At 44.2% G+C, this 22,409-nt stretch overlaps 1 protein-coding gene across 1 annotated transcript in view; it reads left to right on the top strand.

The window, feature by feature from the left end:
• LOC124046275 (nuclear receptor coactivator 7-like) overlaps positions 1 to 22,409 on the top strand; it is a 68,346-nt gene that overhangs the window by 9,888 nt on the left and 36,049 nt on the right. The window lies entirely within an intron of this gene.

The following is a 22,409-nucleotide window of genomic DNA, read 5'->3' as shown; positions in this document are numbered from 1 at the left end:
GATGCAGAGAGGGAGGAGAGGAGGGTTGAGGAGGCAGAATCAGGAGATAGGTGGGAGAAGGTTTGAGCGGAGGGAAGAGATGATAGGATGGAAGAGGAGAGAGTAGCGGGGGAGAGAGAGCGAAGGTTGGGACGGCGCGATACCATCCGAGTAGGGGCAGTGTGGGAGGTGTTGGATGAGAGCGAGAGGGAAAAGGATACAAGGCAGTGGTCGGAGACTTGGAGGGGAGTTGCAGTGAGGTTAGTGGAAGAACAGCATCTAGTAAAGATGAGGTCGAGCGTATTGCCTGCCTTGTGAGTAGGGGGGAAGGTGAGAGGGTGAGGTCAAAAGAGGAGAGGAGTGGAAAGAAGGAGGCAGAGAGGAAAGAGTCAAAGGTAGACGTGGGGAGGTTAAAGTCGCCCAGAACTGTGAGAGGTGAGCCGTCCTCAGGAAAGGAGCTTATCAAGGCATCAAGCTCATTGATGAACTCTCCGAGGGAACCTGGAGGGCGATAAATGATAAGGATGTTAAGCTTGAAAGGGCTAGTAACTGTGACAGCATGGAATTCAAAGGAGGCGATAGACAGATGGGTAAGGGGAGAAAGAGAGAATGACCACTTGGGAGAGATGAGGATCCCGGTGCCACCACCCCGCTGACCAGATGCTCTCGGGGTGTGCGAGAACACGTGGGCGGACGAAGAGAGAGCAGTAGGAGTAGCAGTGTTGTCTGTGGTGATCCATGTTTCCGTCAGTGCCAAGAAGTCGAGGGACTGGAGGGAGGCATAGGCTGAGATGAACTCTGCCTTGTTGACCGCAGATTGGCAGTTCCAGAGGCTACCGGAGACCTGAACTCCACGTGGGTCGTGCGCGCTGGGACCACCAGAGTAGGGTGGCCGCGGCCACGCGGTGAGGAGCGTTTGTATGGTCTGTGCAGAGAGGAGAGAACAGGGATAAACAGACACATAGTTGACAGGCTACAGAAGAGGCTACGCTAATGCAAAGGAGATTGAATGACAAGTGGACTACACGTCTCGAATGTTCAGAAAGTTAAGCTACGTAGCAAGAATCTTATTGACTAAAATGATTAAAATGATACAGTACTGCTGAAGTAGGCCAGCTGGCAGTGGGTGCGTTGTTGACACTACACTAATCAAGTCATTCCGTTGAGTGTAATAGTTTCTGCAGTGTTGCTATTCGGGGCTAGCAGGCTAGCTAGCAGTGTTGTTTACGTTACGTTGCGTTAAAAGAACGACAATAGATGGCTAGCGAACCTAGAAAATCGCTCTAGACTACACAATTATCTTTGATACAAAGACGGCTATGTAGCTAGCTAAGTAGCTAGCTACGATCAAACAAATCAAACCGTTGTACTGTAATGAAATGAAGTGAAAATGTGATACAACCTGTGAATGCGACCGGGTAGTTGAGTTCTATACAGAAGACGTTGGCTAGCGTTGGCTAGCTGTTGGCTAGCTAGCAGAGTCACCTACGTTAAGGACGACAAATAGCTGGCTAGCTAACCTCGGTAAATTAAGATAATCACTCTAAGACTACACACTCTAAACCTAAACAACACAATTATCTTGGATACGATGATACGAAGACAGCAAAGACAGCTATGTAGGTAGCTAACACTAAACTAATCAAGTCGTTCAGTTGAGTGTAAAAGTTTCTCAGTGCAGCTAATCAGTGGACGTTAGCTAGCTGGCTAGTGAAGACTACGTTAGGACGGCGAAATACGATAATTACGCAATTATCTTTGATACAAAGACGGCTATGTAGCTAGCTGAGAAGAAATTGCTAAGATAAGACAAATCAAACCGTTGTGATATAATGAAATATAATGAAAAAGTTATACTACCCGTTGGAGCGACGTGCAGATGCGACCACTCGCTCCAACCGGAACCGGAAATACTTCTCAGCCTTGACGTATAGGTCATGCTCCAGCAGTCTACCAAGCACCTTGAGTACCAGAGACACATGCGTGGTGCGGGTGGCGGAATAGATCAGAATATCATCGATATAAACAACCACACCCTGCCCGTGCAGGTCCCTGAGAATCTTGTCTACAAAGGATTGAAAGACGGCTGGAGCATTCTTTAACCCATACGGCATGACGAGGTACTCATAGTGGCCAGATGTGGTACTAAACACGGTTTTCCACTCGTCTCCATCCCGAATACGCACTATACACTATACATGCTCCTGAGATCCAGCTCCGTGAAATGATTCCACCACCATAGCGATGAGATGTAGTGGGTAACTAAACCCCACTGTGATGGCATTTGGACCTCTATAATCAATGCACGGACGCAGACCTCCCTCCTTTTTCTTCACAAAAAAAAAACTAGAGGAGACAGGTGAGATGGAGGACCGAATGTACCCCTGTCCCAGAGATTCCGTGACCTATGTCTCCATAGCCAACGTCTCCTCCTGGGACAATAGGTACACGTGACTCTTGGGAAGCGCAGCATTTACCTGGAGATTTATCGCAAAACCCCCCCTCCCCCCCAGTCGATGAGGTGGTAATTTAGTCGCTCTCTTCTTACTGAAAGCGATTGCCAAATCAGCATATTCGGGGGGGGGATGCGCACCGTGGAACCCTGGTCTGGACTCTCCACCGACTTGGCACCGATGGAAACTCCCAGACACCTTCCAGAGCACTCCTCTGACCACCCCTGGAGAACCCCCTGTCTCCACGAAATCTTAGGATTGTGACTAGCCAGCCAGGGAATCCCCAGCACCACTGGAAACGCAGGCGAATCGATAATGAAGAGACTAATTCGCTCCCTATGATTCCCCTGCGTCACCATGTCCAGTGGAACCATGGCCTCCCTGACCAACCCTGACCCTAATGGCCGGCTATCTAGGGAGTGCATGGGGAAGAGAGAATCTATCAGCACGAGCGGAACACCCAGCTTGATGGCGAGTCCGCGATCCATAAAGTTCCCAGCTGCACAAGAATCGACTCGCGCCTTATGCTGGGAAGAGGGGAAAAAGAAACAAAATCAAGACAAACATGTGACCAACAGGTGGTTCTGGGTGGGTTTGGTGCTGACTCACCTGGGGTGACCGAGAAGTGTTCCGCCTGCCATCTCGACTCCCAGACGGGCCCCCCACCCCAGCACCGATCGGCCGTGTGTCCTCTCCGACCACAGCTGGTGCAGGGGGGGAGCCTCCTCCTCCGGTACCCCTCGCCCGTCTGGGAGTCAAGATGGCAGGCGGAGCGGTGGCCATTCAAAGGATTGTATTTACTATATGGATGTTGTGTGATACACAGAGAATAGAGAAACAATAGAGAAGCAATCGGTTTGGCTGTGATGGATGCGCCTTTTGCGATAACGGTCAATGCCTTGGGAGTACCTTTCATGATTTAGTCCTTGTACGTTGCAGTCATATCTACAGAATCAGTGCTGTGCTGTCAGACCCACTGCCTCCAGAGAACACACACACACACCACACACACATAACATCCATTAGAGCCCACAGATGCTACTCATTAAGGGGAGGTCATTTCAAGTCTCTCAGCGGTCTCATCACCTACTGTGTGTGGCTACAGTCTAGTATAAAAACACGCTCAATATTCTCGAATGCATTCAAAAGCCTGCTTTTTACCATTATGACATTACATTTATAGTCATCACAAAGGAACAAGAGAGCTGGTGTGTTAATAATAATAATAATAATACAAGTAATAATCATATGTGTTCAATTCAGAGCGCTTTTCTCAGCGTTTTCTCAGCTCTCAATATACGAACATCTACACAGTCTGGTCCAAGAGCACAGCCTTTCCACCAGTCCCTATGATCCCAGAACCATTCTGTGGCTCACACCATTCTGTAGGCCTATGAAAAGCCTGAGCACCTCCCATTAGATATGACTAATCTCTTAAAGGCTGTGGTCCTGATGGGAGCTTCTTTTCTGGGTTAAGCCACCCAGTCCTGAATGCTGTCCTCTACTGCGTCCATTATGCATGCATTAGCCTCTGGGAAAGGGGCTAGTTACCAAGAGACCTGTTTTTATTTATTTTGAGTGTTTTTTGTCAGTATTGTTCTTCCACAAGCATTTGGCATTTAGCAGCTTATTGGTAATGTTGACTCTCTCAAACCACATGTTACACGTTACATATGTACACATTGTAATGATGTCATTGTCGCTGCCAAACCACACCCAATTCAAACACGGTATGATAATTATGGAGGCAAATGGAGATGTTGGCTACAGAATCAAGGTTTTGTCTATGAGCCATCTGCATCTGTGATTACCATGCTAATCCTTATATAGCAGATGATGATATAGGCTACTAGGTTTCAGAAGCACTAAATATACAGAAGCCTCAACATTCTCAGTACCTTCACCAGGTTGAAAGATCTTCTGGGTTTATTTAGGGACCTGTCAAGTTAAGTATGTGTGAATAATGTACTGGGGTGCTCACTAGCTGTTTGCAGGTTGGCATCAAGGAGCTGAGAATACTACACTGAGCAAAAATATAAAGGCAGCATGTAAAGTGTTGGTACGATGTTTCATGAGCTGAAATAAAAGATCCCAGAAATGTTCCATACACAACATTTGGCCAAAAATTTGTTTAAATGCCTGTTAGTGAGCATTTCTTCTTTGCCAAGATAATCCATCCACCTGACAGGTGTGACATATAAATAATATGGTTAAACAGCATGATATTTACACAGGTGCACCTTGTGCTGGGGACAATAAAAGGCCACTCTAAAATGTGCAGTTTTGTCACACAACACAATGCCACAGATGTCTCAAGTGTTGAGGGAGCGTGCAATTGGGATGCTGACTTCAGGAATGTCCACCAGAGCTGTGGCCAGAGCATTTAATGTTAATTTCTCTACCATAAGCCGCCTCCAACTTTGTTTTAGATCATTTGGCAGTATGTCCAACCCGGACCACGTGTATGGCATTGTGTTGGTGAGCGATTTTCTGATGTCAACGTTGTGAACAGAGTGCCCCATGGTGGTCGGTGGGGTTATGGTATGGGCATGCATAAGCTAAGGACAACGAACAAAATTGCATTTTATGTCATGTTTGTCATTTATTATCATGTCTTGTCCCTGTGCTCCCCATGCTATTCGTTTCCCTCTGCTGGTCTTATTTGGTTCTTTCCCTCCTATCCCTCTCTCTCCCCCTCCCTCTCTCACTCTCTCGCTCTCTCTTCTCTCTGTCGTTCCGTTCCTGCTCCCAGCTGTTCCTATTCCCCTAATCATCATTTAGTCTTCCCACACCTGTTCCCGATCCTTTCCCCTGATTAGATTCCCTATTTATTCCTTTGTAATCCGTTCCTGTTCCGTCGGTTCCTTATATTGTATTCACCATGCTGTGATTGCGTTTCGCCCTGTCCTGTCGTGTTTTTTGCCGTGATTGTGTATCACCCTGTTCTGTCGTGTTTTGTGCCTTCATCAGACGCTGCGTGTGAGCAGGTGTCTCAGTCGACTACGGCCTGCGCCTACCCGGCGACCTGCAGTCTGTGGCCGCTTCTCCAGTTGTTTTCCCCTCTACAAATCTAGAGGATGTCAGTTATTCCGTTTTGAACATTATTAAACTCTGCTTCTGTTAAGTCGCTTTTGGGTCCTCTTTTACCAGCATGACAGAAGGAACCGACCACGGAATGGACCCAGCGACTTCAGACGCTCGTTACACTGCCGTCGAGATCCAAGGAGCCATGCTCGGCAGACACGAGCAGGAATTGTCTGCTGCTCGCCATGCCGTGGAGAACCTGGCCGCTCAGGTTTCCGACCTCTCTGGACAGTTCCAGAGTCTACGTCTCGTGCCACCTGTTACTCCCTGGCCTGCCGAGCCTCCAGAACCCAGGGTTAATAACCCACCTTGCTACTCCGGGCAGCCCACTGAGTGCCGCTCCTTTCTCACGCAGTGTGAGATTGTGTTCTCTCTCCAACCCAACACATACTCTAGAGAGAGAGCTCGGGTTGCTTACGTCATTTCACTCCTTACTGGCCGGGCTCGAGAATGGGGCACAGCTATCTGGGAGGCAAGGGCTGATTGCTCTATCAAATTCCAGAACTTTAAAGAGGAGATGATTCGGGTTTTTGACCGTTCAGTTTTTGGTGGGGAGGCTTCTAGGGCCCTGGCTTCCTTATGCCAAGGTGAACGGTCCATAACGGATTATTCCATTGAGTTTCGCACTCTTGCTGCCTCTAGTGAGTGGAACGAGCCGGCGCTGCTCGCTCGTTTTCTGGAGGGACTCCACGCAGTGGTTAAGGATGAGATTCTCTCCCGGGAGGTTCCTTCAGATGTGGACTCTTTGATTGCTCTCGCCATCCGCATAGAACGACGGGTAGATCTTCGTCACCGGGCTCGTGGAAGAGAGCTCGCATCAACGGTGTTTCCCTGCTCCGCATCGCAACCATCTCCCTCCTCTGGCTTTGAGACTGAGCCCATGCAGCTGGGAGGGATTCGCATCTCGAATAAGGAGAGGGAACGGAGGATCACCAACCGCCTGTGCCTCTATTGCGGAGTTGCTGGACATTTTGTTAATTCATGTCCAGTAAGAGGCCAGAGCCCATCAGTAAGCGGAGGGCTACTGGTGAGCGCTACTACTCAGTCCTCTTCATCTAGATCTTGTACTACTATGTCGGTCCATCTACGCTGGACCGGTTCGGGTGCTACATGCAGTGCCTTGATTGACTCTGGGGCTGAGGGTTGTTTCATGGACGAAGCATGGGTTCGGAAACATAACATTCCTTTCAGACCGTTAGACAAGCCTACGCCCATGTTTGCCTTAGATGGTAGTCATCTTCCCAGTATCAAATTTGAGACACTACCTTTAACTCTCACAGTATCTGGTAACCACAGTGAGACTATTTCTTTTTTGATTTTCCGTTCACCGTTTACACCTGTTGTTTTGGGTCATCCCTGGCTAGTATGTCATAATCCTTCTATTAATTGGTCTAGTAATTCTATCCTATCCTGGAACGTTTCTTGTCATGTGAAGTGTTTAATGTCTGCCATCCCTCCCGTTTCTTCTCTCCCTACTTCTCAGGAGGAACCTGGCGATTTGACAGGAGTGCCGGAGGAATATCATGATCTGCGCACGGTCTTCAGTCGGTCCCGAGCCAACTCCCTTCCTCCTCACCGGTCGTATGATTGTAGTATTGATCTCCTTCCAGGGACCACGCCTCCTCGAGGTAGACTATACTCTCTGTCGGCTCCCGAACGTAAGGCTCTCGAGGATTATTTGTCTGTGTCTCTTGACGCCGGTACCATAGTGCCTTCTTCTTCTCCGGCCGGGGCGGGGTTCTTTTTTGTTAAGAAGAAGGACGGTACTCTGCGCCCCTGCGTGGATTATCGAGGGCTGAATGACATAACGGTTAAGAATCGTTATCCGCTTCCCCTTATGTCATCAGCCTTCGAGATTCTGCAGGGAGCCAGGTGCTTTACTAAGTTGGACCTTCGTAACGCTTACCATCTCGTGCGCATCAGAGAGGGGGACGAGTGGAAAACGGCGTTTAACACTCCGTTAGGGCATTTTGAGTACCGGGTTCTGCCGTTCGGTCTCGCCAATGCGCCAGCTGTTTTTCAGGCATTAGTTAATGATGTTCTGAGAGACATGCTGAACATTTTTGTTTTTGTCTATCTTGACGATATCCTGATTTTTTCTCCGTCACTCGAGATTCATGTTCAGCACGTTCGACGTGTTCTACAGCGCCTTTTAGAGAATTGTCTCTACGTAAAGGCTGAGAAGTGCTCTTTTCATGTCTCCTCCGTTACTTTTCTCGGTTCCGTTATTTCCGCTGAAGGCATTCAGATGGATTCCGCTAAGGTCCAAGCTGTCAGTGATTGGCCCGTTCCAAGGTCACGTGTCGAGTTGCAGCGCTTTTTAGGTTTCGCTAATTTCTATCGGCGTTTCATTCGTAATTTCGGTCAAGTTGCTGCCCCTCTCACAGCTCTTACTTCTGTCAAGACATGTTTTAAGTGGTCCGGTTCCGCCCAGGGAGCTTTTGATCTTCTAAAAGAACGTTTTACGTCCGCTCCTATCCTCGTTACTCCTGACGTCACTAGACAATTTATTGTCGAGGTTGACGCTTCAGAGGTAGGCGTGGGAGCCATTCTATCCCAGCGCTTCCAGTCTGACGATAAGGTTCATCCTTGCGCTTATTTTTCTCATCGCCTGTCGCCATCTGAGCGCAACTATGATGTGGGTAACCGTGAACTGCTCGCCATCCGCTTAGCCCTAGGCGAATGGCGACAGTGGTTGGAGGGGGCGACCGTTCCTTTTGTCGTTTGGACAGACCATAAGAACCTTGAGTACATCCGTTCTGCCAAACGACTTAATGCCCGTCAAGCTCGTTGGGCGTTGTTTTTCGCTCGTTTCGAGTTTGTGATTTCTTACCGTCCGGGTAGCAAGAACACCAAGCCTGATGCCTTATCCCGTCTGTTTAGTTCTTCTGTGGCTTCTACTGATCTCGAGGGGATTCTTCCTTATGGGCGTGTTGTCGGGTTGACAGTCTGGGGAATTGAAAGACAGGTTAAGCAAGCACTCACGCACACTGCGTCGCCGCGCGCTTGTCCTAGTAACCTCCTTTTCGTTCCTGTTTCCACTCGTCTGGCTGTTCTTCAGTGGGCTCACTCTGCCAAGTTAGCTGGTCATCCCGGTGTTCGAGGCACTCTTGCGTCTATTCGCCAGCGCTTTTGGTGGCCGACTCAGGAGCGTGACACGCGCCGTTTCGTGGCTGCGTGTTCAGACTGCGCGCAGAAGAAGTCTGGTAATTTTTTTTTCTGCTTCTGCTCCTGGTCTTGCTGGGTCTCAGTCTGTTCCCTGCCATCGCATCTCTCCTGTTCTTGTCCCTGCCCTTGCTGTGTCTCAGTCTGTCCCTAGTTCTCATTTTTTTTTTTTAGAGTAGTACCCTAGTTTCCCTTTTTATCGTTTTTCGTTACGGTCCTGAGGAGAGGAGTTGGGTTCTTTCTCGGGACGTGCTGGACCGTTTGATCTATGATTTCCTCCGTTGCTGCCAGTGTTCCTCCTCGAGAGCGCCAGGAGGCGCTCGGTGAGTGGGGGGGTACTGTCATGTTTGTCATTTATTATCATGTCTTGTCCCTGTGCTCCCCATGCTATTCGTTTCCCTCTGCTGGTCTTATTTGGTTCTTTCCCTCCTATCCCTCTCTCTCCCCCTCCCTCTCTCACTCTCTCGCTCTCTCTTCTCTCTGTCGTTCCGTTCCTGCTCCCAGCTGTTCCTATTCCCCTAATCATCATTTAGTCTTCCCACACCTGTTCCCGATCCTTTCCCCTGATTAGATTCCCTATTTATTCCTTTGTAATCCGTTCCTGTTCCGTCGGTTCCTTATATTGTATTCACCATGCTGTGATTGCGTTTCGCCCTGTCCTGTCGTGTTTTTTGCCGTGATTGTGTATCACCCTGTTCTGTCGTGTTTTGTGCCTTCATCAGACGCTGCGTGTGAGCAGGTGTCTCAGTCGACTACGGCCTGCGCCTACCCGGAGCGACCTGCAGTCTGTGGCCGCTTCTCCAGTTGTTTTCCCCTCTACAAATCTAGAGGATGTCAGTTATTCCGTTTTGAACATTATTAAACTCTGCTTCTGTTAAGTCGCTTTTGGGTCCTCTTTTACCAGCATGACATTTTATCAATGGCAATTTGAATGCACAAAACACTGTGACGAGATCCTGAGGCCCATTGTGAGGCCCATTTTTTTTAAAGGTATCTGCTACCAACAGATGCATATCTGTATTCCCAGTCATGTGAAATCCATAGATTAGGGGTAATTAATTTATTTCAATAGACTGATTTCGTCATATGAACTGTAACTCAGTAAAATCAATGAAATTGTTGCATGTTGCATTTATATTTTTGTTCAGTATAGATATATACAGTTCCAATTCCACACGGAATATTTAAGGATTTCACACAAAAATGTGCTATATTGAAATAATATGATACAGCTGCTTGGTTCCCTCCCTATAATGCTCTACAATTGACCTAGAGTTTGCCACTAGTACTGACATAGCATATGCAGAAAGGCTTTTTATGGCTATTTGTTTGACTTTTGTTCGAGATTATTTTGCGTTACAGTAGAACACATCTCCCTATGCCGGCTGCTAAATTCTCATTCCACACCAAAAACAGTGTCAGAATGAGGTAAGATGATGAATATAACTGTAGATTGGAAAGGGACTCTCTGTCTCTCTCTGCTTCATGAATTGCATTGGCCTTGGTGCTGATTAGAATGTCAGGGTACCATTTCTTTCTTAATGCATCAGAAGCTTTGTCACCCTTGTCTGCCAAAATCTCAACGTCCCTCTTTTTGGTTCTCAGCTCCCCTGAGAGACTAAACATGTCAGCCAGTTATTCTTAGAATGTAGTTTCCTTCATCCACACATGGTGTTAACTGTTTTGATGCCAACAGAAAAATGATAAAGGTAGCACTTTACATTACAGGCCTAATTATCACTGTTTATCAGGTGAGAATGTACTGTACTGTACTTAAAAATATTTATGTTGTCATACTTCTATTTTTAAATAACCACTATATCAACAAGTTCTTACGTAAGATGTTATTTGGATGTTACCCTGATGTGATACCATGGTAATGTAATGTAACAGGCCATTGGCAAAAATGTAACAACAAATCATTGTTTTGAGTGAGGAGGAAAATAATTGAACAATGTCTAAATCATGCTGACACCACCCTGTAAAAAACTTTGTCGTAAAAATCCAGCAAAATTGACCTTTAAAGGTGAAGCGCTGCAAATGTATCTGTATTTTAGTGAAATTTCAAAGTCATGGATGAAAGATGGCTAATTCTTTGGCATAATCGCCTTTCTTTGGCATGAATTCTCGCTGATGGCCACATGAACTATTACAGGCTGTGGGAATGTCAGCACTGCAGTTATTCTAATGGGATTTTGATCAGGACGCAAACAAGCTTTGACTCTCACATTGATAGAGAAGACCTCAACCTAAGGATGTTGAAAACAAAAATGTGACCTGAAATATACTGTGACCCCACCCCACATGACCTGACACACACCTCCCATACTGTCTGTACTGACTGGAGTATGGCGGAAAGAGGCACAGCGTGTGTTTGAAGTAATGGCTAAATGGATTCCCTAAGAAGCTGTGCACTGGCACCGGGCTAATTAACCCAACTCATAATGAGGAATCCAAGGAATGGTCTCAGCAGGGAGGTAGACTGATAAGAGGTAAAAGACAGAAACTATTATTGTAAGTGAATGTTGCTTTTAAGATAAAAATGATAAGCGATGGCAGTGCACAGTATCACTTTTTTTAAACAGAATCATATTGATACCATGGTCAGGGTGTTGTAGTGCCTGTGGAGCACCAAATTGCACTTCCATATCACCATTTGATATCAATTATGATTATGTCTGATGTGAGAGCGGATGTGTGTTATATCACAAAGACTCAATAGGTGTTACTCAATATCACAAAAACTCAATAGGTTACTCAATATCACAAAAACTCAATAGGTGTTACTCAATATCACAAAAACTCAATAGGTGTTACTCAATATCACAAAAACTCCATTTATTGAAAATGTCAAATGCACTGCCTAAATTCTTAGAATGGAGAAAATATAGTTTTCCCTTTCTCATTGTCTTGGCCAAGTGTCACGTTTTTAACTTTTCGTTCTGTGTATTTCATCCGGTGACGCAAACAACTGAACCCCTAAGACCACGATGCTGGTCTCCAGCTGGTCACTCTGTCTCTGTGTTCACCAGCCAGCGTTAATGAGGCTGCAGACTTGGGCTGAAAACAGCACGCAACAGTAACAGCAGCCCCCTGCCTCACTGAAAGCATCTCTCTCCTAGAGTGGCACTGTGGTAAAGGCTGCCTAACCCCAGGGAGAGATGCAACACACATTGAGGGCTCACACAGTGAAGATGGTCTGGTTGTATTTTACCCCTCTACAAATGCTCTAGCGCGTATTCCTCTCATTCCCTCAATACACACATGTCTCATTCCTAGCTGAGTTGATACCTCTATATGAGTAATAGTTGTCAGAAGGTATTATGAGTGTAGCAAAATAACACCTGTCACCTGTCAGTAGGCACATACAAAGATGATGCCGTTTCTTCAACATATGCCGCTGTGCTGAACAACGTTTTCACCTAAAAGCAACACACTCACCTAACATACCTAAGAGAAAATGCCACAACACGTTAGAGGAAGCTGTCACAATTGAGTGGCTCAGTCGTGTATGTCTGAACCTGACATGTTGGAATATGGCTTTAAATAGCACAATGTGTGGCCCCAGGTTTTTGGCGAACTCTGGGGCTGTGTGCTTTAAACTGAATGCCAGGGGGAACGCGCTCATATCTCTCCCATAACATCTACCTAGCGAATGTGGTTATTAGTTAGCATAGTGTTGCGCACAAGGTCTTATCGCCAGCGCTCAAGACGTATGTCATACATGCTGAATGTATATGAAAAGGCTGAAAAGCGTTGCTATATTATGCTACTATCTGTCATACCTTTCCTCAGTTGTTTACTGTGATGGTAAACCATTCTCTTTTTGATATTCTCATAAATGTTAAGATATTGTGTTATGGCAGCCGATAACTGTTTCAACTCAGTTCTGTTTGCTTCATATATCTTTCAAGAAAGCCATCACATGCAAAAAGCATTGCTTTTATATTTGAACAATTTGAATTTCCCTTTGATCTATATGGGGAGAGCTTATATAAGATGTTTCATATATAAACAGAGATGTATCATTTGACATGAAAAAGGGCAGTAACACTTTATGATAATGTTGTTTATAAATATGTGAATAACTAGCTTACTAACATTTACAATATGTGGGACTAATTATTAATAAATGGTAAGCAAACTTTTTGCAAATGACTTATACATGGTTTATTACTGAACATTATTATAAAGTGTAACCAAAAGGGCATTGGCATACAGCATCAGTATTAAGAGGATGTTTTATGAAACCATGTTATATCACATGTACATTTTCATTCATTTTTAACATTATTTACAGTACTGTATATTCTGATTGTGTCATTTTGGTGATGATCACTTTCAGTGTGAGACACCCCGTATTTATTTGTGGATAAGTAGGTTAGCCACCATTGCTAAATCAAGCACATTGTTTTTATGAAAGCAGGCACAAATACTAACGGAGTGGGCAACATCACAAAAGCATGAATAATTTCTGACTGAAAATGAATTATTTGTGTTCTGATGCAAGACATTTCCAATTGCTCACCAGTAGTTATTACACTATATATACAAATGTATGTGGACACCCCTTCTAATTAATGGATTTGGCTATTTCAGCTACACCCGTTGCTGACAGGTGTATAAAATCGAGCACACCGCCATGCAACCTCCATAGACAAACACTGTCAGTAGAATGGCATGTACAGAAGAGCTTAGTGACTTTCAATGTGGCACCATCATAGGATGCCACCTTTCCAACAAGTACGTTTGTTAAATGTCTGCCCTGATAGAGCTGCCCCAGTCAACTGTAGGTGCTGTTATTGTGAAGTGGAAACGTCTAGGAGCAACAACGGCTCAGCCATGAAGTGGTAGGCCGCACAAGCCTACAGAACAGGATCGACGAGTGCTGAAGCGCATAGCACTCACTGCCGAGTTCCAAACTACCTCTGGAAGCAACGTCAACACAATACACTAACTGTTCGTCTGGAGCTTCAATGAAATAGCTTTCCATGGCCGAGCAGCCGCGCACAAGCCTTAGATCACTGTGCACAATGCCAAGCAACAGCTGGAGTGGTGTAAAGCTCGCCATTATTGGACTCTAGAGCATTGGAAACGCATTCTGATGAATCACTCCACTGATCGGGGTTTGGCGGATGCCGGGAGAAGACTACCTTCCCGAATGTATAGTGCCAACTGTAAAGTTTGGTGGAGGGGGAACAATGGTCTGTGGCTATTTTTCATGGTTCGGGCTCGGACCCTTAGTTCCAGTGAAAGGAAATCTTAACGCTACAGCATACAATGACATTCTAGACGATTCTGTGCTCCATCTTTGTGGCAACAGTTTGGGGAAGGCCCTTTCCTGTTTCAGCTTGACAATGCCCTCGTCTACAAAGCGAGGTCCATACAGAAAGGGTTTGTCGAGATTGGTGTGGAAGGACTTGACTGGCTTGCACAGAGCCCTGACCTCAACCTCATCAAACACCTTTGGGATGAATTGGAACGTCGATTGTGAGCCAGGCCTAATAGCCCAACATCAGTGCCCATCCTCACCAATGCTCCTGTGGCTGAATGGAAGCAAGTCCCTGCAGCAATGTTCCAACATCTAGTGGAAAGCCTTCCCAGAAGAGTGGAGGTTGTTATAGAGGCAAATGGGGGACTAACTCCATATTAATGCCCATGATTTTGGAATGAGATGTTCGACGAGCTGGTGTCCACATACTTTTGGTCATTTAGTGCATTTATATTAGACTAAATGGGTTTATTTGTTCGTATGACTCCAGAAGCTATGACGGAATCAACAGGCACTCTGCTACATGTACTGAATAATCAACATTTGTTAGGTTGCTGAAGAAAGCAGCACAAATAATTAACATTTTCTCCTGTAATTGTTATTTCATTAGCTCACTTTACTTTCATTTCTTGTTTCTAGGCAGCATCAATTCAGCTTCCAAGTCATCTTCTTACCATATGAATCTCATTATTGTTTTGAAAAAACGGGTTAATCCTATCTAACAAAAAATAAACTCAGTAACATGAAACACATTATTTTGGTTATGAACCCCAATAACACTTCAATTATACCCTATAAAGTAAATATTTAATAGAGACAGAGAGACACTTCAAGAATATATGATAATTCTCATATTCCCCCCATAAATGTGATTGGTTTCTTAATTTGGCCTTTAGTGTTACAGCAACATAACATGTCTCCGCTAACACAGAAGCCTTGTTACCAGAGTGACATCTGTGGAAGACAACTGCCTCGCCTCAGTTTCTAATCAAAACGTGACCCTGAGCTGAGGATGAGGGGAAACAGACTGCACAATTACCCCCCCCCCCTTCTCTCTCCTTCGCTCTGATTCTCTCTCTTTCTCCATCACTTCTCCCTTTTATCAGCTATTGGAGGCAGCTGGCAGTGGAGGCAGGCTGGGAGTAGGCCAGCCAGGATGAAAGAACTGTGCCCCAAATCATACCCTTTGTTACAAAGGTGTCATATTAACTCCAAACCCCCCACACAAGAAGACGGCTGCCTCGAACAGAACCATGGTGATGGCTTTCTCCAATTAATGGTTAACTGATGATTTTGAGCATCCCAAAAACATCTGGGTTTGTATTGTTTTCAAACAGGACTGATCTTCAGCTTCTCTCACTCTGTTCGACAATCCCTAAATCCATACAAAAACCAAATTAAGGGTCATGAACACATTTGTGAATCTAACTTTATGCCGTTGGGGTCAATTTCGTCTCAATCTAATTCATTTTAGGAATGTAATCACACTACAATATGATGGGATGCCGTGTCCAGAATAACTTGGAATGATTTCTCACCTGTACAGAAAAGACAATAAATATGGAATACATGTTCAAAATACTTTCAAATGAGCAAAGCCATACATCTATGTTGTAAAGAAAACACTGTTAATTTCTGATAATTCAGCACAATTAACATGTCATGAGATTAGTGGAGCTCTTAAGAAAAAACAGTGATTTAGCGAGGCAGCTTTCAGCCAAGACTGATTCACAATAGGTAGTTTGAAGGTCAACAACATTAGTGTTAAACTACAAAGCTATATTGCGTGATAGTTCCCTAGTGTGAGTCCTCCATCATTTCCCGAGTGCTATCTGAGTACCATTAAGGACACACTTTATTTTCCATTACAAAGCATCAAGAGGAGAGGCCAAACATATTTTCAAAAGCAGGAGAAATCAGAATGCTGAAAATAGATCCAAATGAATATACAGTACATCCGATAAGGAGACCCTCTTTGTTGTTGAGACTTTCTTGTCTTGGCTGTGAATCATAAGCATTTGGTGTATTTGAGGCGACTGAGGTGGGTGGTGGGGGTGTTCCCCAAGACTCTTGTCCTCCATTTAGTTTAACAACACCTAATTGGCTGTTGCTACGATACCTCCCGATGCGTGATGTCAGGAGGCAAGAAATGACTCCCCAAGTACACGCAAAAAGGATTTCTAACTTTTTATACTCATCCTGGGAAACATTTATTGCACTGCAACAGACCTTAATTACGCCCAGCTTTGACTAAGTCATACACTCTTAGAAATAAGGTTTCCAAATGGGTTCTTCTGCTGTCCCCGTGGGAGAACCTTTGAAGAACCATTTTTTGTTCCAGGTAGAATCATTTCAGATTCCAGGCAGAACCCTCTGTGGAAAGGATTCTACATTGAACCCAAAAGGGTTCTACATGGAACCATAAAGGGTTCTCCTATGGGGACAGCCGAATAACCCTTTTTTCTAAGAGTGTATTCGTTTTGAAGTAAATGCGAGAGTGATCAAGATTCAACCCAGTGTCCATAGTGTATATTCTTGTCATTATAACAATCTAAATGTTGTCAGAACCCCTTTGAAAGATGGCACAGTTTTAGTTGTAGTTCTGGTAGTTTAGATATTGTTAAGTGATTGATTACTTCATAAAACCTATGAATGATAGCACTGTATATTCCTGCGCCTCCATTTCACCATTTAGTAGACAGTTGGGCCTCATAAAGCAATCATAATAAGACAGAGGGCAGGAGCAAGGTGCTGTCAGAGAATTTAATTAATATGAAATACTGGCGTAGGGTGTGTTCCTAAAGGTAATGTTCTCCTGCTAATATGTTGCTATGGGTATGGTTGAGACAGAGTTCAGGCACTGTAATGCTCATTAAGCTGTCAGCTGTGTGCTCTCAGCTTCTGCTATTTTCAAATTGGCAAGTCATTCATACTCATCTGGACAATGGCATCATTACAGGAGCTTTGGATCCTATGGCAACAGATACACTACATTCCCAAAAGTATGTGGACACCTGCTCGTTGAACATCTCAATCCAAAATCAAAGGCATTAATATGGAGTTCTTCCCTCCTTTTCTATTATAACAGCCTCGACTCTTCTCGGAAAACTTTCCACTAGATGCAAAACATTGCTGTGGGGACATGCTTCCAGTCAGCCACAAGAACATTAGTGAGGACGGGCACTGATGTTGTGCAATTAGGCCTGGCTCGTAGTCAGCGTTCCAATTCATCCCAAAGGTGTTCGATGGGGTTGAGGTCAGGCCTTTGTGCAAGTCGAGTTCTTCCACACCAATCTCGACAAACCATTTCTGTATGGACCTCGCTTTGTACACGGGGGCATTGTCATGCTGAAACAGGAAAGGGCCTTCCCCAAACTTTTGCCACAAAGTTGGAAGCACAGAATTGTCTAGAATGTCATTGTATGCTGTAGCTTTAAGAATTCCCTTCACTGGAACTAAGGGGCCTAGCCCGAACCATGAAAAATAGCCACAGACCATTATTCCTCCTCCACCAAACTTTACAGTTGGCAATATGCATTGGGGCAGGTAGCATTTTCCTGTCATCTGCCAAACGCAGATTCGTCCATCGGACTGCCAGATGGTGAAGCGTGATTCATGTCTCCAGAGAAAACGTTTCCACTGTTCCAGAGTCCAATGGCGGCAAGCTTTACACCACTCTAGCCGGCACCCGTCATTGCGCATGGTGTTCTTAAGCTAGTGTGCGTCTGCTCTGCCATGGAAACCCATTTCATGAAGCTCTCGATGAACAGTTATTGTGCTGACGATGCTTCCAGAGGCAGTTTGGAACTCAGTAGTGAGTTTTGCAACTAAGGACAGACGATTTTTACGGGCTTCAAGACTCGGCGGTCCCATTGTGTGAGCTTGTGCGGCCTACCACTTTGCGGCTGAGCTGTTGTTGCTCTTAGACATTTCCAATTCACAATAACAGTATTTACAGTTGACCTGGGCAGCTCTAGCAGGGCGGATATTTGACAAACTGACTTGTTGGAAAGGTGGCATCCTATGACAGTGCCACGTGGAAAGTCACGGAGGTCTTCAGTAAGGCGTTCTACAGCCAATGTTTGTCTATGTATAGTTCATGGCTATGTTCTCGATTTTATACACCGAGCAGAAATAGCCGAATCCACTCATTTGAAGGGGTGTCCACATACTTTTGTATATATAGTGTATTGTGATTGTCTTGAAATTATGGGGGATTTTTCAAAGGAGAATTATGTCATACCCAAGTGAATATTAGCCAATTTAAGTATAACTCACACTTTTTAGTTTGATATGACATTGTGATAAAATACAATACAATGTTATTTTTTAAATATTGTATAATAAAATTTCATTTTTCATTTTTTTCAGCAAAAATAATTATCCACTCCATATAGAAACATATAGATGCACATAAACAATGACTATATCTCATACCTGGGGCGGCAGGGTAGCTTAGTGGTTAGAGCGTTGGACTAATAATTACAAGGTTGTGAGTTCAGATCCCTGAGCTGACAAGGTACAAATCTGTCGTTCTGCCCCTGAACAGGCAGTTAACCCACTGTTTCTAGGCTGTCATTGAAAATAAGAATTTGTTCTTAACTGACTTGCCTAGTTAAATAAAGGTAATACAATACAACTTTCATTTACACAAATACAGAGATAGTGTACATTAATACAAACGTTGTGCAGTTATTTTCCTCTTATTTCCATAGAATGGAATGTTCCACTGTGCTGAAGTGACATCCCCGACAGTCAAAAGAGGGTGTAAATCTGCCTAAAAGACACCCACTTTCACACATTCCCTGCGACACCTGCCCTGCAGCTTTCAGTTTAATGAGACTGATGTCTGTTAGGTCATCAATCTCTCTTCCCCTGGTTGGAGCTGAGACGTCGGACAAATCGCTCTTCACCTCAACCAAGCCTAGCCAGGCCTCAGAATTACCTCTCTGCTCAGTCTCATACACACTCTTGGAAAAATGGGTGATCTAGAACCTTAAAGGATTCTACAGCTGTCGCCATAGGAGAAGTATGTGAAGAATCCTATTTGATTCCAGGTAGAACCCTCTGGTTCCAGGTTGAACCCATTTGAGTGCCATATAGAACCCTATACACAGAGGGTTCTACATAGAACCCAAAAGAGTTCTACCTGGAACCAAAAAGGGTTCTACCTTAACCAAAAAGGATTCTCTTATGGGGACTGCTGAAAAACCCTTTTGGATCTTGTTTTTCTATGAGTGCAGTGCCTGACACATTTGTCAGAAATATTAATTGTGGCTAGTTGCCACATTTTGCCCAAAGCAAAACTTCATCACTTTGCTGACGAAGTGTCTTGTTCCTGGGTCACTTTGAAGACTGACAACTAACAATCCTAGTCTGTGACTGGAACAAATGGAAAAGTTATAAATGGTGATGGCAATGTCTGGGAAGTGAAGAGAACTTTAAGAGCATTGGGAATGTTTCTGTACTTAATGACTTGTCTGTTTAGAAAGAGTTTCCGGCAAACAAAAGAGGAATGGATGAAAAGTTGAAAAACCCTGTTGGTCAAGCCCATATGACAGATAGGAGCACTCTATTCATGAAACCACTACCATTTGCGGAAGCTAGCAGCCTAGTTGAAATGGCAAAGGGAGTGTAGGAACTCTAGTTATTTATCGAAGCCTGCGGTTACCTAAACATTTTTGCCAAAATTACTTTGGATCCCATATATAACATGGTGTCAGAAGTGGGATATACAGTCATTTTGACAAAATTGTTATATATGGATGAGGCTGAGAGACATGAGTCAAATTAAGATGTTTAGGACCTGAACACGGATTATCTGAGAGGATAATATGGCAACAATACAGCTTATGCATCCAAGTATTTGATCTTGAGCAATAGTGAATTAACCCTTTACAGGACAAGTTGTGGCAGTAAGGGAGAATTCAAAAGGGCCAAAACTCCATGTCACATTATTGCATCCACTTACTGTGGAAATGTTACTTAGACCAAGGGAAAGAAAATACGTTTACTATTGCAGACACAATCTCTCATGGGGGTTCTCATGTCATGGTCCTTTTATTTGCTCTTAGAAGCACAGTAACCTGTTTTGAGGAGCTTTACTTATATCTTGGATGACAAAGCAGTCTCAATGTCACCCTAATGTCTATATTAACAGTTAACAATGCCACGTCGTTACACTGACCTCTATTTGATGAACTCTCCACAGACATCTCCCAGCATCTAAAATAGGCAGGAAGCTCTTGGTGGAAGTGAGAGACAAAGTATGCCAAGGACTCACATGGAAAAACAGAAATGGCCTGGATCATCTTGGGCCTTCGAGAAAGAGAGTAGAAAGGAGAGAAAAAAATGAGGTTAACTAGAATCTTCAAAGTTATTAGCCTCCCAAGAGAAGGAAGGAGAGAGAGGAGCTTTTAAAGATTTTGAAACAACTGAAGGTATCATGGAGGATAAGGCCAGGGCAGGTGACCCCATCTTAACAAAAGGGCAACAAGATCTGAGCAAATGACACTGGCTTATTGTGATTTATTTTTATATATATTTTTTTGTGCTTCTTGATAAAGTATAACAATTCAGTCAATAGTGAATCTACACTGCAACCCAGTGGTGATCTAGTGTCACTTTTTGGGAATGCACAACTACCTAATGGTGGTAATTCTGGCCTGTTCTGTGTTTACAATCAAAATATAGCCAATCATACCATCAACTGTTGACACTATTTACAGCAATGACAACTTGTAAGGATTTAAATTACAGCATTGTGAAAATCAGTAAGACTTTTAAAAGAATGTTATCTGTTATCAAGCAGGAATTATAAAGAATGAGTCTGGAGTTTAACATGTCAGCCCATCTTTATTTAAGTTTAAACACAAAACAAACAAACACAGCTCTTTCTTCCATTTGGCAGCATACAGACACATGGCAGGTATTTAATCAGAGACCATTAGATGGCATGGTTACTAGTTAGCCAAAACAAAAATGGTGACAAAGTAGAATACAAACACAAAGCTGGTGACTGAAATGTCAATAAAGATCCCTTTTTATCAATGAGAATGTGGTGCACCAAGAATAATGATAACTGCACTGATTCCGTTCCCATAAACTCTTGACGAGAAATGAGCAATGCCAAACCTTTAAAAAAAAAATTCTTAAACGTACTTCTTTGTGAAATGCTCTGCTCAAAGCATAGCTTTGTTGTCTCGATTTTGCACTCAAAAAATGCCTATTTGGTGAGCCAGACACTGAAAATAACTCAGTAACAGAGCGGGGCAAATCCTTATCCACCTGATATATATACAATATATACAAAAGTATATAGACACCCCTTCAAATGAGTGGATTCGGCTATTTCAGCCACACCCGTTGCTGACAGGTGTATAAAATCGAGCAAACAGCCATGCAATCTCCATAGACAAACATTGTCCTTACTGAAGAGCCCAGTGACTTTCAACGTGCCATCGTCATAGGATGCCATCTTTTGAGAAAATCAGTTCATAAAATTCTGGCCCTGCTAGAGCTACCCCAGTCAACTGTAAGTTCTGTTATTGTGAAGTGGAAAGGTCTAGGAGCAACAATGACTACCTCAAAGTGGTAGGCCACACAAGTTCACAGAACGTGACCGCCGAGTACTGAAGCGCGTAGCATTTACAAATCACCTGTCCTCAGTTGCAACACTCACTACCAAGTTCTAAACTTCCTCTGGAAGCAACGTCAGCACAATAACATTGAGCTTCATTAAAATGGGTTTCCATGGCCAAGCGCCAAGCACAAGCCTAAGATTACCATGCGCAATGCCAAGCGTCAGCTAGAGTTATGGACTCTGGAGCAGTGGAAATGCGTTCTCTAGAGTGATGAATCAAGTTTCACCATCTGGCAGTCCGATGAAGGAATCTGGGTTTGGCAGATGCCAGGAGAAAACTAGCTGCCTGAATGCATAGTGCCAACTGTAAAGTTTGGTGCATAATAATATGATTTTCATGGTTCATACTAGTACCCTTAGCATGACATTGCCCCAATGCACAAAGCGAGGTCCATACAGAAATGGTTTGTTGAGATAGGTGTGTAAGAACTTGACTGGCCTGCACAGAGCCCTGACCTCAACCCCATCGAACACCTTTGGAATGAATTGGAATGCCGACTGCGAGCCAGGCCACATCAGTGCCCGACCTCACTAATGATCGTGGCTGAATGGAAGCAAGTCAGCAATATTCCAACATCTAGTGGAAAGCCTTCCCAGAAGAGTGGAGGCTGTTATAGCAGTAAAGTGGGGTCAAACTCCATATTAATGCCCATGATTTTGGAATGAGATGTTCGATGAGCAGGTGTCCACATACTTTTGAAAAGTGCACCTTTGTGGGACTTCCCTTTCACTGCAAACTAAACTAGAGTTCCCCTTCCTAGACACAAGTTGCTATTCAAACATCTCAAAGAGTACAGTAATAGAATTATTAAAA

The sequence above is a fragment of the Oncorhynchus gorbuscha genome, linkage group LG10, assembly GCF_021184085.1.
Source record: "Oncorhynchus gorbuscha isolate QuinsamMale2020 ecotype Even-year linkage group LG10, OgorEven_v1.0, whole genome shotgun sequence".
In the NCBI taxonomy this organism is placed as follows: Eukaryota; Metazoa; Chordata; class Actinopteri; order Salmoniformes; family Salmonidae; genus Oncorhynchus; species Oncorhynchus gorbuscha.
The sequence above is the reverse complement of the archived record's forward strand: the minus strand, read 5'-3'. Positions and strand labels throughout refer to the sequence as shown.